The sequence below is a fragment of the Daldinia childiae genome (assembly GCF_008694065.1).
Source record: "Daldinia childiae strain JS-1345 chromosome Unknown Scaffold59, whole genome shotgun sequence".
NCBI lineage: Eukaryota > Fungi > Ascomycota > Sordariomycetes > Xylariales > Hypoxylaceae > Daldinia > Daldinia childiae.
In genome coordinates this window covers 1-245 of record NW_022984700.1, presented here as the reverse complement: position 1 = coordinate 245, position 245 = coordinate 1, and positions in this window count along the sequence as shown.

Below are 245 nucleotides of genomic sequence, written 5' to 3'. Positions count from 1 at the left end.
TATTTCCATCGTCATTGCCCTACCTTGTCGAGTACTTTGCCTTGAAGTTCTACAATGCTTTCACCAACTATTAATATCGCCAACATCAGCCGTCGCAAAAGTCCAATTAGCTTCATCAATTTCTACACAAATGCAACCGCGGCCATTGTCCGGACACAAATATTTTTTGGTCATCCGTCGCTGGCTAGGTTACATCATGACGGAATGCAGCCAAAATTGAGTTGGGCCACACTCAGTAGGTAGTT